This window comes from Haplochromis burtoni, unplaced genomic scaffold (genome assembly GCF_018398535.1).
Source record: "Haplochromis burtoni strain Fernald_Lab_line unplaced genomic scaffold, NCSU_Asbu1 Contig_2932, whole genome shotgun sequence".
Lineage (NCBI taxonomy): Eukaryota > Metazoa > Chordata > Actinopteri > Cichliformes > Cichlidae > Haplochromis > Haplochromis burtoni.
In genome coordinates this window covers 1-4,122 of record NW_024585293.1, presented here as the reverse complement: position 1 = coordinate 4,122, position 4,122 = coordinate 1, and the positions used below count along the sequence as shown (strand labels likewise).

The window sequence follows — 4,122 nt, the reverse complement described above, 5'->3', positions numbered from 1 at the left end:
AGCAAGCTCTTTAGAAAGACTCATTCTTTCACAAGACACAAAGAAAAGGCAGACTGTCTGGTGGTTCTGACGAAGGTCACAGAGTCAGCTGCAACATCTCCCTCTGCGTATCTGTACATCTCTGAACTACTGGGAAATGCTGGCAGATGTGACACGATTTTCAGTGCGTGTCACAGTGTGAAAAGGGGTCAGCGGTGAGCATACAGTAAAAGCAGCCTGACAGTAGCGGTTTTAGATACGAGCGACACGGGCGGTTGCCCGGGGCGGCATCGTGGTATGGGGCGGCATCATGGGCATCGGGAAAAAAAAACCCAAACAAAAAAAATGCTCTGTACTCATGCTGCCCCCGACATCAGCCAGCGCATATTGGGAATGGCATAGGCACCGATCGGTTTTCTATCGCCATTTGCTGGGAGTAAGGGCGCCCTCCGTTTGCGAGGTGCGCCTGCTGCTTGCGGCACAGGGAGGAGAGGGCGGGGCGGCGGGGGATTCTCTGGCTGGCTGGAGCAGCATCTAATAACCAACTCGCAAAATAAAACAAAATAAAAACAAACCAACAAACACGAAAACACCAGACATCATGATACAGACTTATAATTTGCACCGATGTTTTTTCGAAATTCTATACGCGAAAAGTGAGCGCGAGAGCCCTCGGTGCGCCTGCTCGCTGCTGAAGTCAAAGTAAACTTTATGAAGGGAGATCCAAGGAGTTTATGGTGGAAGCTGAGGAAAGAAGAATATTTCATAGAGTTCAGATAAGAGCTGAGAAAGGCTCTGGGTGGTAGGGAGGAGTTATCAGGTGACTGGGAAAAGTAGAGCCGTAGTGCTGAGCGAAACTCTGGACAGAGGAAAGAAGACACTGAAAGTTTGCTGTGGTATGAGGAAGTACGGGAAAATATTCAAAGAAAGAGGTTAGATAAGAAAAAGTGGGAAAGCCAGGCAGATGAAAAAAGCAGAGTGTAGCACTGATAGGCAAGGCACACAGCAAAGAGAGAGGGGGTAAAGGAAAAGGCTGACAGTGGGCTGTATAAGAAAATGATAGATTATATTACAGATATTTGGCATCCAGACTGGAGCAGACAGGGATCGAACCACCAACCTTTCAAGTAGTAGGTTCAAAATAAATGTAATAAATTAGCCATTCCTTTTAACCTTAAACCCAGTCACTACAGAATATCTTTTAAATTCAAGTGTGGTTAAATGAAGGAACGACTGTATCAGTGCACATACATTTGACAAAGTGCTGGAGTTAATTAACACAGTGCAGGAGGTCTTTCTGTACTTCAAGTACTCAACTCACAGTTCAGTTTCACTGAGACATTAAAGATGGTAGAAAAAACAAAAGAAAACATGTGAAGTAAGAAAAACAATCAGATCTGATCAAATGAACTATCAAAGACTCCGTTTCCACAATACAGTCAATAAAACAAAAGACGTCTCTATATGAACTCCATAAATCCAGTGTTTGTCACTTGAAAGCTGCTGATGCTTTTGAAATCTTCAGAATATTCACACGCTGTGATCTGCAGTGGACGCTGGGATCATCCTGGACAACCTTCCAAACCAAACTGCCTTTCAGCAGGTGATGCACATCAGCCAGCACTTGATCACAACTAAAGCTGGAAAATAAGTAATTAAATAAAAATAAATAAATATAATAAATCAAATGCTATTAGCTACTGGAGCTACATAATGAGACCACAAGTTAAAGATATCTTGAAACCAGCTGATCGTTCTGCATTTAACAATTTCCAGTAACTCTAAAAATAATTCCAAGAAAACTAAGTATAATGGTTTAACTGTAACCTGACATTTCAAACTGGTGAGGTAAGGGTTTTTCCACTGACCAGAGCTCTTTATGATCACCAGGAAGCACATTTGGAATTTATTTTTAACCTTGAATAAACTCTTCAGTGTTTTCCACAGTGAGATAGTTTAACCAACGTGAGTCGATGTGGGAAACAATCACACTTTGGAAACAAAATTACCTCATAGGTCACATTTAAATCCAAGAACCATTGCTTCATTGCATCCCAACCCACTTACATTCAAAACTTCTCTGTTATTCATTTGATCTTAATATAACATTAGTTTAGTGTTAAGTTTTCCTAAGAGTACAACACTTTATTTTAGATTTGTTTTTAGGCTCTATAAGTGTACTTCACACAGCTGTTCATGTGATGCGTCAAGATTCAAACCCCAGTCAGACTCACATCCTTTTGTAGGGTGACCTTATGATGATCTCAGTGCTGCTGGACCCGAGTGTCTCTCTGTGGCTGCTGGTTTGAATTCCCAACCTGACTGAAGATCCAGGGAAGATAAAGCTCTAACGCTCTCAGCTCCATTAACACCAGCGTTCCTAACAATGCCAGGTTACTGTTATCTTTGCGTCTCATCATCCTCTGGTTGCTTCTGTTGAAAGAAGGTGAAAAATTAGCCAATCTGATGACAAAGAATCAACAACAAGTTTGTGTCTATTTGTTTGTTTCTTACATTTACACGGTCAGAGAAACATGGAGCGAAAGCAGCGACAGCCACAACTGATATAAAGGCAAAGATAACGACGACCACAGAGACCCTGGACCGACCTGCTGATGTATGAAAACGTTTTACTAAAAATATCTCTCAAATGTAAAGGATGCAGACGAAAGTTGGGCTGTTGGACTCTCACAATTTCTTGGAGTCGTGTCCTGAGGATTTGGAGTTTGGAGGATTTGGGGATGCAGTGGTCTGTCTGTCGTCAGGTTTTTAGTATTTTTGGATCTAAAAATCAAAGCAAAAAACACCAAAAACAGTAGAGTGAAATCTGTTTGTGAAACTTGCCTGAAAAGTTTGGAATATAAAACAAAACAAATCTTCTCACCGACTACAAGTTCAACAACAGCAGCTTTCACTCTGCTCTGCAGCTTGGGGATGAAACATCTGTATCTGCCGTTGTCTTCCTCCGACACGTTCAGGATCTTCAGTGAAATGTTCCCGTGTTTCATGTCGTCCATGAACAGCTCCGTCCTCCTGAAGTACGAGGCCATCTTCATGTCGGGGACCTCCTGCCTGTCCCTGTACAGGTGAACGTACTCCACTCGGCTCAGCCGGTCCGACGGGTCGGGCTTCAGGTCGGGTTTGGACCACTCCACCGTCAGACCCTGGACATCGAACGTGGGCTCCAGGTGACACGGCAGGATGACATCATCACCCGGAGCAGCGATGATTGGAAGATTTGAACCAATCACCAGAACCTCACCTGGAAACGGAAAATCAAACCTCCCGAACTCCCACAGACCCCTGTGGAGTTACACACTGACGACCTGAACAGTTTGAGTTTTTGTGCTTGGGATACAAAAACTGTTTTTTCATTTAAAAAAAGTCTTATTTTCCCAAAAACTTAGTGAAGAGATTCAGTTCAATTCCGTTTTATATATTGTGCTAAAATTACAAAAATTGTCTGTTCAAAGTGCTCTATACTGTAAGATAAAGATCCTACAGTATTTCTGGAAAAACACTAACAATCCGATTCTTCTAATGGGCAATCAGTTGGCGGCAGTGGAATGAAAAAACTCCTTTTAACGAGATGAAACCTCCTCCAGAACCAGCCTCAGGGGAGGTGCAGCCATCTGCTGTGAGTGGTTAGTATTTATTTCACTTTTTAACCTGTTATATCGCAGGTCTGTGCAGTAAGAGCGGATACAGGGCTCTGACTGATCTCTCTGTGGTGCTAATCATTTGTTGAAATGGAAAATAGCAGCTGTTGCCTGTGGATGAGACACATGCAGTGTCAGCAGATTTAATAAAGCAGTCAGCTTGTTGTCCTTCTAGCTCACTATTAATTTTTAATGTCAAGAGGAAATACAGAGAACAGCTGCTTCTGGGAGAAACTTCAACATACTGAAATCATCAGAGCATAAATGATGACTTCAAGTCACTGAAACATCAGGAGGTGCTGATTAATTAACCTCACAACCAGGAAGAGATGAAGAAAGGTCACAAACCTCTCTGACCAGCTACAGGCCGATCTTTTACAAATCAGATCAGACAGATTATTATCAGATTATCTGAACCTTTGAGCTCCACTTCAGTGTCTGGGGGTTTTCTTGGGGTTTTTTCAGATTTAATCTTGGAGTCCTT

At 42.5% G+C, this 4,122-nt stretch overlaps 1 long non-coding RNA gene across 2 annotated transcripts; it reads right to left on the bottom strand.

Annotated features, from left to right (window-relative positions):
• Window positions 1–696: 696 nt before the first annotated feature.
• On the bottom strand, window positions 697–2,750 carry LOC102298751. Of its 2 annotated transcripts, none has more exons than XR_006053915.1 (4): window positions 2,672–2,750; window positions 2,494–2,588; window positions 2,214–2,412; window positions 697–1,619 (listed from the first exon to the last, which is right to left on the bottom strand). It is a non-coding gene; the product is annotated as an uncharacterized LOC102298751 (long non-coding RNA). The 2 variants fall into 2 exon arrangements; XR_006053916.1 differs by having other exon boundaries at window positions 2,494–2,591; window positions 2,672–2,696.
• Between the last annotated feature and the right edge of the window lie 1,372 nt (window positions 2,751–4,122).